This window comes from Eurosta solidaginis, chromosome 1 (genome assembly GCF_040869045.1).
Source record: "Eurosta solidaginis isolate ZX-2024a chromosome 1, ASM4086904v1, whole genome shotgun sequence".
In the NCBI taxonomy this organism is placed as follows: domain Eukaryota; kingdom Metazoa; phylum Arthropoda; class Insecta; order Diptera; family Tephritidae; genus Eurosta; species Eurosta solidaginis.
The window spans coordinates 197,850,150-197,863,068 of record NC_090319.1 but is presented as its reverse complement, the minus strand read 5'-3'; the positions used below and the strand labels follow the sequence as shown (position 1 = coordinate 197,863,068).

Here is a 12,919-nt window from a genome sequence, read left to right as displayed (position 1 = left end):
CGCCAAAATCAACGCTTCAGACGCTATTTTATAGTTAAGCAAATAAAATGCATTTCAAACCCTACTCATACGTACATATTTCTTCAACTTAAGTATGCTCTGAGAATCATTTCAAGAGCCTACTAAAGAATTGGCATCGCTGACTTCGTTTATTTTTTCAGCAAATCGGGATTAAGAATTTTTGGAAAAAAATCGCACCCATCTCGGGTAACTTAACAACTTGCGGTCAATTTGAAACATGTCCGACTTGGGCCATTTTATTTAAATTCATGGTTCTTTTCTAATTTTTTGGAAAAAGTTCTGTGTAGAGAGCATTTAAAAGGCAAGAAATCAACAAATTAGTCTGGCTAAGGATTTTTGCAACGAGATGATGGCGTATCTGACCAACATTATGGCTCATTACCGCGAGAGATTTCGAATCTTCACTTACTACTACTCACCGGATCGATATCCATATAATAGCGTCCCTCTTCAACCGCTCCTTGTATTTCATAATGCAGCGCTGCAGCTTCTGACGTTGGTACGTTGCCATCGTCGGGCAATAGCGGAAGAAGTGTATGAGTTAGCCATGTTGATGGCACAATCTTCCCTCAGAAAAAAGAAGAATATAATTATATTAATAAGCCTTCAGTACCTTCAAGATGTAATTTTATATACACCTGTCGCTTCCTTTCTGTCATATCCACCGGAAAATATCGGACAGACTTGGCTCTATCGGTACCCGCTACCTCCGGTTCTAGCGCGCGTTGTCCTGGTCGGCACTAAGATATCAAGAATGTTTAGCAGCACAACTTGCAACAGCACCTTATCAATTGTCAATGGTTATGAGCGTTTTGACGATATAGCAAGCCGTGATTAAGTGCTCAAAAGTTTCGCTTTCGTATGCCGTATGCCAAAGCGGTGGCATATAGAAAAGTGGTGAAAGATCGCTTGACGATAGAAAGCTGACGATTAAGTTATTATTGAGTTCCGTTGAGCTATGTAAATTCAGTCGTAGAACTTTTTTCATGTTCTTCAAAAGCCACTTCACTCTTTATTTTATCTTTTTTCTCTAAACAATAACCACCAACATTCGTGATTTCGCATTATAGTCAAAAATTACACTAATGTACACTCATCACATGGATCACTGTTGTAGTCAGTTAAATTTAATTAAACTCCTTCTGACCAACAACTTAACGTCCAGGCGAATAGTACGTTACCATGTACCAAGCATGCAAAGTAAAAGATATCGATATTGTTCTTGACAGCTATTTGTAAATTAGTAGTAGCTTCGGTACTCTGGTTGGGCGGGAAACGTGCCACTTACATAGGTGCCCCGGGTATAAAGCCAAAGCTATTTTTATTTAGTTGTATGGCAAAGCCACTCATAGGTTGCATTGCTTTATTAGTCAGAGTCATATCCATAAATATTTCACCATTGCGACGCGAAAATGTACCTTGTATTTCGAGACCTTTACCCTTCTCGGCAGGTAACCAACAAATTTTCGGTATTTGAACACCCACGCGTGCAGAGCACACCCACGGTGAGGCCAGCTCCTGATAAACCGAATATGTCACCAAGTAAACTAAGTGGTATCTCCTGCTGCTGGTTCTGTGGGTCCTCCGCCCAGCAAGATATCCAAACCACCGTCTAGTAAATCGACATTGCTGGGTGTTTGTGCTGCTGCCGGCATGGCAGGCGCGTTAATGTCCATTGATAATAAGTCGCCAATCAGCGACTCGTGATTGGGTATTACCAGTGCTTCACCACCTGTCTCGGCTTCTGAATTACCTGCAGCAGGTGCACGATTTGGCAGTGATTTGCGCACGCCAGCACCACGTCCTTCAACAAATGCTGTTGGTGGCTTACGAAAAACACTTGTCAGGGAACTAATATGACAAATTAGCTCACCCAGTAGTGTAGGCTCTACCAAATCAGTTTCTTCTGATATCAAAGGCTTATCAGCCAAAACAACTTTCTTGGCCGCAGCGGGGTCAGTGGACAACAATCGCCAATAGATAAAACCACGATCACGCAAATCAGGATTATCTGAATCTTGCGTAGCTAAAGAAAGTACATGTTTCACGAGCTCTTGCGCGCCAGATGGGCGTTTTAAGAATAATTTAACCGCAGCGGCCAACAATTGCAATTGCACTTGAGTGTTTTTATCTTGGAAGCCTTCCAAAAAGCTATCGAGTAATTCATCAGCATTATCAATACGCCCAGCCTATTCCCCCATAATCCAAACCATGGAGGCACGTGCCTCAGGCTCATCGAGTGTATCAAGATTCTCACAAAGTGTGCTAATAATGCTTTCAAATTTATTCGGGTACTGGCGGAAAATGTCTTTAATTACAACAATTGCCTCTTGAACAACATAATTTACTTTGGTTTGAATCAAATCGAGAAGTGTAGAAACGCAGCGTTCGGCTGATGGTTCAACCTTTATAGCACAACGCCCAATGGCGCGTGCAGCCTTGCGCACAAAATCTACATCCACCTCAGTGTCATCTTCTTTAATTCACTAAAAACTTGTGCAATGTTGGTTTGATTGGCCAAACGTATCATAATGTCGCGCTTTTCTAATTTTACATTAATTGGATCATTATACTTAACAAAGAACGCTTTTATCTCATGCTTAAGAATGTCTGGCGCTTTTGCACAATTAAATTTATGTTACGCAGTGCCACATATTGAACCTCGGGCTCTGAGGAGGGTAGTGTCACGAGTGGTGGCGCCAACTTCTTAGTGAGTGTGGCACCGAAATCGCTATCAGTTGAAAGCATTTCTAATAATTTCTAATTTCATGAGCACTTTACCAGCGCTCAACACAATTGCTGCATTAGCGTGTGCTAAACGTGGTGTCAAAAAAAAAATCAAATCAATTGAGCTTCGCGCTCATCTTTAGGACTATAATTAGCCAATGAATCAAGAATGAATACTTGTCCCTATTCGGTGCATTCGTTAAGCGCAGTAAGCAATTTGTTAATAGTAACTGCGTTCATTTCAACAAGGGGTTGACCCGACTGACTGGCTTCGGTAATTTCACCCAGTGCAGCAACAGCATTGGCCACCACCATGGGATTCGAATCGGAGAGTAAATCTTTTAATTAATCTAAAAATTCTTGATCTTCGACCATTGATGATGAGATGTCATAAAGCTTAGCAACACAAACCGCGGCTGTTTTACGTACCTAGGTATCCTCATCCTTCAAGCACCTTCGTAGTGGCTCGCATAAATATTCGGTTATCTTATTAATGCGTATACATCCCATCGTACGTACAGCCAAAGCACGTATAAGGGGATTGGAGTCTTCGCAGTCCTACACAAACGTATTAACTGCCATAATTGCCATCTCTGGCTGCGATGTAGCGTAATTCATTAAACATCAATAAACAAATTTTTTAAGCTCCAAATTATCCGTTTGCATACAATTGACCACATCAGGAAATCGCGTAAAATTTCGCTTCCCAGCGTTACCATGGAATGAAAACCTGAAAATAAAAATACAAAATTAGTCAATAAAAAGTAAGATTACGCAGTTTAGCATCTATACTCACCGCGTGTTTTATATGAATGACATTTTTTTTTTATTCAGGAAATGGAAAAACGTAGCAGATGTCAAAATCTCTACATTTAATGTCTGACTGTCAATGATTATTGCAATACAAACGTTAGGCCTCATGCGCAAGCATCGCGCGCACTACACGTCATTCACTACACGCCACACTACACGTCACGCAGTACATGCCGCACGACATATCGAGTACAACCCGCCACACATGTCGCGTATTACATATCTCGACCAATCATTCATTTGGTCGAGATTTGAAATACTCAAGTCCACGAATCTCAACATTATCGACAATACACGTCAAAAATAACGTTGAATGGTGGAAGTGCAAGTCTGTAATACCTTTTCAACCATGTTTCGAGCCGTTCCGTGTGGTGGCAGGCCACTTGTTTTGAAAACAAAGTTCACCACAAATCAAAAATAACAACATTCCGCCAACCTCAATTTGGGCATGATCAATGATACTAATATTCTTTCAGATCATGACCCGCTACCAAACGTTATTGGCCAAGTCAGAGGGAGGCGCAAAGCGTTTCGACGTTGCTTGCCAGCTCTGCGGCAGGGATCATAGCCTTAGGATCTGTGCCGAATACCGTAAAAAATCCCCAGAAGAGAGGTTGCGGGCAGTACTTCTGCATAAGTACTGTACAAACTGTCTGTCGCCCTTTCACCGCGTGGACAAATGTAACAGCAAGTATCGCTGCAAGAGGTGCCAAGAGAAGCACCACACCACGCTTCATTTAGATGAGCGTCGACCGGTAAGCGACGAGACGACCACAAACGGCGAAGACAACACGTCCGACGATGCGTTGTCGATCAACCTCTCGGAGCCGGCTAAATCCTAGGCTCAGCAGGTGGAGGAAGAGGAAATGGAGGAAGAGAGAGCGAAAATGGAGGAAGAGCGAGCAAAAATGGAGACAAGACCGTCAACGGTAAATCATGGGATGCGCAGTTTCCAGCCGTTGTTACAGCATGAAAAAAGCGCGGCGAAAGCAAACAAACGTCGAAACGAACGAGACAACTGGCGGCACCGCGACATTGGACTCTAAGGAGGCCCGACCAAGTCATCCAAACGCGGAAGACAGCAGCGGCGAGATAAATCGACGCCATACCATTCTGACGCCCAAAATATGCAAGCACTATCGCGTGGTACACCGGAAGGCTTCCGAACTGGCCGGCTGCTCCCAGCCACTCCAGCGCCCATCATGCGGTCTTTCGTGCCCATTGCGCTGACGGCCATCGTACGCGTCGAATCGCGTGAGCACCTACACTTGGTTCGTGCGATCATTGATCCCTGCGCCGCCAGCACCATCGTCGATGCAGAGCTGGTACGCGATTTGCAGTTAGAGCGCCAAGGACCAGGGCAATGCACACTTATTCTGCGCGGCAAGTTCGGGTCAACTACTTATGTCACTACACAAGCCGCCGTGGTCAACGGCCACTATCGGTTGAGTCCGCCATCCAATGTGGATCCAAAGGTTGTCGTTCCATTTGAATTTATGCGGCTTGCAGATCCGCAGTTCTACCGCTCATCGCCAGTTCGTCTTACACTCGGCGGTGATCTATACGCCGAACTGATGGTGAGCGGAACGCCAGCAACAACAGTTGGCGGTCTCCTGACCCAACCGACCGTATTCGGGCTGGTAGTCTCAGGGGCCTGCCAAAAACAGGAGCGTTTCATAAAAACTAAGTAATTACTGCACGGAATTTAAAACCACGTACGTATTTTTAATAACTTCTTTTCTTTTTCTTCACAGGACAACGATACACGAAGTCCATCGTGCGACGTGCAGTGCTTGCAGTCCGCATCTGCACATCGACATAACGCCTTACTGGACGTGCGATCACGTGTCATTCCTTTTTTTTCTTTCAGTTTTTTTTTCTTTGTTGCTTACGGCAAGGGGGCCGGTAAGTTTAGGCCACAGGCCTAAATATATCCCCCCCCCCCTCGTAACATAACTTTCTTTGTTTATTTTCCTTCGTTACTACCACCCACATATTCTTGTGATCACTATACACACAGGCATGTGTGAGTGGTAATACGTATGTATCTTAAGATTTTACCGCTGTAAGCCCGCGGTACAGCAACTTTGTTGCCGGGAAACCCAACGAAGGAGCTGTATCGTGGGTTCATCGGCTCATGTAGCAAAGAGTCTCGTCCTCTTTTGATCCAGCAGCCAGCAAAGGTACACGTAATCACACGTCCACGTAAGTGCAAATTTTCATAATTATTATTACATATATCATTTTCCTGCGTCTTTAATTTTATTTAAATTAAATTTTATTTCAATAAAATGTTTTTTTTTTTGGATAATATATTAGTCAAATGACGTGGAATGACTAAAGCACCAGCCACATCGCATGGATGCGTGCTAAAGCCGTTTTTTCTTCGTTTCTTTGCGCGCATAAGTATTTACTTATGGTCTTTAATTTTATTTAAATTAGATTTTATTTCAATAAAATGTTTTTTTTTTTTTGGATAAAGGAATATGGATTATTAAAGTTCATTTTCCTTGTCGTTGGGCGGGAGTAGTACCAGTTTCGCGATTGGTCTCGTAATTTGTCCTTTAATTGTATTGACGTCAACAACACGTACACGGTTATCGGCACCTAGATGTGTGTTGACGATTCTCCCCATTCTCCACTCGCTTGGTTGCAGGTTATCCTCCTTGATGACGACTAGGTCCCCGGGTTTTAAGTTGGACTGTGGATGTTTCCACTTATACCGTTTCTGGATCTCGGTGAGGTATTCCGATTTCCATCTCTTGTAAAAGGTTTGATGAAGGGCTTTCATATTTTGCCATCGGTTTACAATTGAGGTAGGGTTTTCACTACAGTCGAGTTCAGGTGGGGCTAAAAGATGCCCACCTACGAGAAAATGGCCTGGAGTAAGCGGCTCCAGGTCGGAAGGGTCGTTGCATGAGGGACTTAGAGGTCTCGAGTTGAGGCAGGCCTCAATTCGACATAAGAGGGTTGTAAACTCTTCGAAAGTGTATTTATGATCGGACGCGATCTTTTTAAAGTGGGTCTTAAAACGTTTTACCCCCGCTTCCCACAAACCTCCCATGTGAGGAGCGCTTGGTGGTATAAAATGCCATTCTAAAGGGTGATGACTGTATTTATTCAATGTTCCGTACCTTGCTTCACGCAAAATGCTTTAAACTCGGATCATAAAGATCGAGAAGCTCCGACAAAGTTAGTACCATTGTCGGAGTAAACGTTTTTCGGACAGCCTTGTCTGGATACAAATCTGGCGAAGGCAGCTAGGAAGGACCCGCTACTAAGGTCGTTTGTCGATTCGAGATGGATGGCTTTCGTCATCCCCTCCCTCGGTAGGATTTTATATCGAATGGTCCCGCGAAATCTACCCCAGTGGTAGTGAAGGCCCTAGTAAAGGTGGTGCGCTCTTTCGGAAGGATCCCCATAAGTTGCGTTTGTGTCCGCTTCCTGTAAATGGTACAGACCATACAGTTGTGGATTACCGACCTTATCATGACTTTAACGCGTGGGATTCAGTACTGAGTGCGGATATGACGTAGCATCAGCTGGTTCCCTCCATGCAGGGTGGTCTCATGAGAGGATTGAACTATAAGTCTGGATAACCTGCAAATATAAGGAAGAATAATGGGATGACTTTCTTTATGGGACATGTCTTCAGATGCCCCAGTCCGCCCCCCAGTTCGAATGATGCCTTCTTCATCTATATATGGGTTCAGGGGTAAAATCTCACTCTTCCCATTTATTAGTTTTCCTGACTTCAAATTTGCGTACTCTTCTTGATAATGTTGCCTTTGGCACACTGTTATCAATCTTCGTGTGGTTTTTTCTATTTCGTCAGAGGCTATCGAATGAGAATCCCTTTTAAAGGAGGCTTTAGTTGTTGGGTGCGTATTCTGGAAAAACCGAAGAATATAGGATATAACCCGCAAAGCCCTTGGTAAATCGGAAAACCTATCCAGAAGATCAAAGTTGTTTTTGACCGATGTTGCATGAACTTTCACCCTCTTTTCTTCGATATTCGTGTTGTAATCTTCTTCTTGTTTTGGCCAATTTTCGTTGTCTTCTTGTAACCAAGAAGGTCCCTGCCACCACAAAGAATTGTCGATTAGATCCGAAGCGAGGAGGCCTCTGCTCGCCAAATCTGCAGGGTTTGACGCAGAGTCTACATGCCGCCATACTTTGTTTCCAACTTTGTCGATGATTTTCGTTATTCGATGTGCCACAAACGTTGACCACGAACATGGTGGTTTTCGAATCCATGCCAGTACTATAGTCGAATCTGTCCAAAGGGTTAATTTAATATTGGAAAGTTGCATATTTTCTATGGCCGACTCTATCATTTCTGCAAGTAGGACTGCGCCGCAGAGTTCCAATCCTTGCAATGATATAGTTTTGACCGGGGCTACTCTCGTCTTGGCCATCAGCAAGTTGGTGAAGACTTGATCCTTCGTTTGTACCCTCAGGAAAACAGTGGCGGCATATGCTTTTTCCGAAGCATCGCTGAATCCGTGTATTTCGACGCTGTCCTTTGGGGTAAAATTAAGCCATCGCGGTATCCGGATATCGTTGATTTTTCCGTAATTTTGCATAAATGCGGTCCAACGATCTAGAGTAGTTGGTGATACTTCTTCGTCCCAACCCGTGCCTTCCAACCAAATATTTTGCATTATAATTTTGGCTACAATTACGACTGGTGCCAGCCAGCCAAGAGGGTCGAAAAGTTTTGCTATCGCAGACAGTATTGACCTTTTTGTTACAGTAGGGTTATTATCAAATGGTTTCGCTGCAAAGTAGAAGTAGTCGAAATGAGCGTTCCATCTGAAACCGAGTGCTTTTACCATGCTGGTGTCTTCAAACTCAAGAAAATCCTCGCTTAATAAGTGTTGCTTCGGTATACCCTGTAGAATTTTCTTGCAGTTGGACGCCCATTTTCGCAATGGGATACCTGCCGATTACAATGCCGATGATATCTCGTCCCTTGCCTAGATTGCAATTTCGATGCTGTGTCCACCGGCGAGTACGTCATCAACGTACATGCAATTTCGCAGGATATCTGCTGCCATTGGATGCGATGTCTCAACGTCATCAGCCAGTTGGTGCAGCGTCCGAATCGCAAGATACGGAACATAATTAACACCAAAGGTTACTGTTTTCAATTCGTAAATGTTAATTGGGTTTTCGGGGCTTTTGCGAAATATGATTCGCGATACATTTTCTCTATGTCGCTGTTAAATACGTATTTGAACAGCCGCCAACGTAGTATAAGAATTGTCAGGTCGGATTGAAGAATCGGACCTGGATATAAGGCATCATTTAGACTTTTGCCATTAGTGGTAGGACAAGATGCATTAAATACGACTCTGACTTTTGTCGTTGTACTTCCCTCCTTTATAACAGCATGGTGAGGTAGGAAGTAACAGTCATTTGAGTCTGGCGAAATATTGCCTATTTGTTTCATGTGCCCTAAAGTTTCATATTCGGATACAACTCTATTGTATTCCGTTTGAAGGACTGGGTTTTTCGCAAGTCGTGTCTCGTTGCGATAAAATTGAGAACACGCACTTCTTAATGAGGGGCCAAGTTAAACTCTTTCCTAAAGGGTAAGGAGACTACGTATTTGCCATCGTTGTTCCGAACTGTTGTGGATTTGTATAGCTCCTCGCAGTAAGTGTCATCGTTATTGATGCTCCTTTTCTTTGGAATTTCCTCTATCTCCCAAAAAGCCGCCAATTGTTTATCTAAAGTGACCTCATTGAAATATGAAACTAGGGTCTTATTTGTATCAACCGCATCTGTCCGGCCTGTCAAAATCCAGCCGAACACCGTTTCCTGTACTATTAATGTGTTTAGCACGTCCTTCCTAATACCGCCTAGCATAATTTGGGGGTATATGTCTCCGCCCAGAATTAAGTCGACTGGCTCATTGACAAAGAATCTTTTGTCAGCCAGTACTAAGTCAGGGAATGCTTGCCTAGTCATTACGTTTATTTGGCAAGTTGGAAGATTCCCTGTTAATTGTGGTAAAACCAGCATGGTCGTATTGATCTCGATTAATGGGTCTGTTGGTGACCGCAATTGTATGTTGCACGCTTCTTTTCTTGTGCAGACATTGTATTATTGATGCCCGAAACTTGGGCATGCAGGTGTTTGGATGGCAGATTAATTCTGCGCTTTAGTTTCTCGGTAATGAATGAGCATTGAGATACCGAGTCTATTAGGGCTCTCGCCGAATAGTCAACACCATTAAAACGAATATTGACCTGAGCTGTCCCTAGTAATACCCCTTTATTTGTGTTTGCGAAACATGAGTTCACATTATTAATCGTTTTCTCTTTCAGCATTGCGTCGTATTTGAGCTTCCCGTGAGGTAGATGCTCCGATAGTGTCAGAAGTATTTGTTGGTTTTGGCTGATTCGAAATTGAAGCAGCGTATGATGTCTTAAATGACATGTGGCACAGTTCATTTGACTGGTGCACTTTGTCACCGAATGGCCAGCAGAAAGGCAGTTTATACACCCACGGCTGCTCTTAATTTGTTCAATTCGTTTATTGGGTGTTAAACGTAAGAACTTTTCACACTTTGAAATTCGATGTGCAGGACTTTTGCACATCTAACACGTAGGTTTGGCTACTGTTGCACTTGCCTGGTAGGAGCCTAGTCGTTTCGACGATGTATCTGCCGAGGAACGAGAAGCATATGGCTTAGAGGGTTTTGAAACCGTATCCCCTCTTATATCTACGACAGTTTCCAACGTTTGGAATCTGCTGGATAAGAATTTATCCATATCTGCCCATTTTGAAATTTCTGTTTTATTTTCTATGGTTTGTTCCCATAGAGCTAGTGTGGTTTCTGGCAGCTTTGTGGAGCACAAATACGTTAGAATTGCATCCCAGTTTGATATGTCAATCTTGTGACATTGGAGCGCTGAAATACAATTGTTTATTTCATGTTGCAGTTTTTTAATGGAGCTACCGCATTCACTCTCAACTGCTTTTAAACTAAAAAGAGTTTTTAATTGGGCATTGACCAAGATACCTTTGTTTTCGTATCGGTCACATAAATTTTTCCACGCTGTATCGAAACCGTCTGTCGTTAAGGAACATCGTTCCACGATTTCTTTGGCCTCCCCTTGGGTTTTTTGCCTTAAATAGTATAGATTTTGTACTGCATGGAGTTTACTATTATTAATGTATATGACAGTGAATATGTCCCTAAAGGACGGCCATGAAATATAGTCTCCCTTGAAAATAACCGTATCACACGCTGGCAGGCGCACATGATATTCCATATTATCTGAGACTCCTACCTTTTTCTCTTTCTTTTCAAATTCTTCCAAAAGCTCAGCTATTGCCGCCTGACACTTTAGGAAGCTGAAATAGCACATTTTATGCTTCTTTTTGATAGCTGATAGGTCCTTTGACTCAAGCTCTGATGAAGCTGAGCTTTTCGTATGTCACCTTCGTAGCTTCCCACAGAGTTTTTAACTCGTCCCTTTGGTATATTAGGGAGTGTTTACTGTGTTGTGAAGGTGACATGTCGTTGAAGTCATTTTCATACTCCGTCACTGCATCTGCTTGGCGTGTATAGGTCTCCATTATGTAAAAAAATGAAAACCGATGAATTTATAAAAAACTAAGAAGAAATTGCCTTTGCAGAGTGTAGTGAGTGAAAATGTTGCCAAAGGACCGAACTTGGAAGTGATAATGTGATTAGTGAAAAGATTTGGTGTATGCGTATGTATACACAAATTTACCAATTGATTGTGTAAGCCGATAAGTTATGGCTAACGTAAAAAACGGACTGTATAGAGGCTTATGTGCTAAGTAGAATAAGTACAATTTCGTGGTGGCAACGGCGCGCACCCACGTCAATGTTAAGGAATGTGCTAATGCAGATTTGCTACTGAATTGTCTAAGCCAATAAGTAATGGCTAGTGCAAAAATGGTGTCAGTGGTAAAAGAAAAAAATATATGTACGCTTGTTATGGACTTTTTGGTAATTTAACCAAGGAATGTGAACTTTTATATAACCAAATTAGATCAGTCAAAACTGATTTGTATATTGCCGCAAGTGAGAATAATAATTCTTCAGTTTTTTAAATAATTGTGCCAGGAATAAGGCTATTGGCCACCCAAACAACAACAACAATATGTGTGTATTACACTAAGAGCACTTTGTGCTATAGCAACAAACCAAATTGCGATCGTATTGCCCGTTTAAATAAGCGCAAGTGATTTTTATGTGGAAAATGTGTTTAATTGAGTGTGCGCGCAAATTAAATTAAATTTTTTGGTTAAATAACCTTAACAAATCAAAATTTTATTATTTGAATATATATATATATATATATATATATATATATATATTTTTTTTTTTTTTTTTTTTTTTTTTTCTATGAAAATTATGCAAAGGCGAAAGTAAAACAATTGCGCTAAGCGGTGTTTAGGTTATGTTAACCTTTTGGAGCAGTGTTGTGCTACCTTGAGCTGTGTCCGGAAAATCATACCGCTGGTCGGGTATTATTCCGGATAGTCACAAGGCGTGATGCACAAACTTTAAATAACTGCGTTAAGCGCTTTTTTTCTATTTTTGCACGAAATATAAATGTTTCACTTAACACTCATTTGCACTTTTTTGATGGGAAAGAACCAATTTATAATTTATTTTGAAATATTTGTTAACAACAAAAACGAACACTACCTCGCACGGAATAAACCACGTACCTTTTAATTAATTTGTCGATCCGGAGTAATGGAATCTGGTTTCTTTTGTCGGTGTTGTTGATGTTGGTGTTGCCAAAAAGGTTGTTGTGTGCTGACGATTATATTACCACGATCGTAAAGGATGTTTAATATTATCTTCCGTGTACAAATGCGTGTTTGGTGGATCTGCTTCCTTGATTATCACGAATGGTGCTTCTAATTAATGGCCTAGGGAGTGGAGTGGACTGTAATTATGTGACTGGTTCTCTTTACCGGCGTTGTAAGGACCATGGACAAATGCGTGGTGGCAACGGCGCGCACCCACGTATTTGTTAAAGATTAGTTAAGGCGAAAAAAGAGAAATAAAATAAAAACACCAAAAGGGTTTCGTATTAATAAAAAGGAATTCACAGTGTGCTTTTATTTATATAAATACAACAAGTGTTAAGGAAAAAATTAACAAATGTTGTGAAAAGTTTAAAAATATTAAATATATTTTTGGAAATTGTTAAATATGTTTTTGGAAATTGGCAACTTACGTGAGCGTGTGATTACATGTTCCTTTGCTCGCTGCTGGATTAAAAGAGGACGAGACTCTTTGCTACATGAGCCGATGAACCCACGATACAGCTCCTTCGTTGGGTTTCCCGGCAACAAA

The 12,919-nt window shown here is 41.9% G+C and overlaps 1 pseudogene; it reads right to left on the bottom strand.

The window, feature by feature from the left end:
* Nucleotides 1-1,305: 1,305 nt before the first annotated feature.
* On the bottom strand, nt 1,306-4,762 carry LOC137239249 (AP-1 complex subunit beta-1 pseudogene; annotated as a pseudogene).
* Nucleotides 4,763-12,919: the final 8,157 nt, after the last annotated feature.